The 289-nt window shown below is 38.8% G+C and overlaps 1 long non-coding RNA gene across 1 annotated transcript; it reads left to right on the plus strand.

Annotated features, from left to right (window-relative positions):
• Positions 1-248, plus strand: LOC104775552. Its single transcript, XR_765986.1, has 2 exons — positions 1-108; positions 195-248. It is a non-coding gene; the product is annotated as an uncharacterized LOC104775552 (long non-coding RNA).
• Positions 249-289: the final 41 nt, after the last annotated feature.

The following is a 289-nucleotide window of genomic DNA, read 5'->3' on the forward strand; positions in this document are numbered from 1 at the left end:
ACTTGTCCCATGGAATTCTCCTGTATGCCTGAGCATTTTGTTGAAGATGCAATGGAGTTACTGATATTTGCTTCAAGAATTCCCAAAGCTTTGGATGGTGTACCACTGGTATGCTTACTTTGATCTTGCTTTAGTCGTCTGGTGAAATTCTATCTTTTTACTCCCACTGATGATGGTTGTTCTCATTTCTTAAGGACGACTTTATGAACTTCATAATTATGTTCATGGCAAGTCCTGAATATGTTAGAAACCCGTATCTCAGAGCAAAGATGGTTGAAGTTCTGAACTG

The sequence above is a fragment of the Camelina sativa genome, unplaced genomic scaffold (genome assembly GCF_000633955.1).
Source record: "Camelina sativa cultivar DH55 unplaced genomic scaffold, Cs unpScaffold18863, whole genome shotgun sequence".
NCBI lineage: Eukaryota > Viridiplantae > Streptophyta > Magnoliopsida > Brassicales > Brassicaceae > Camelina > Camelina sativa.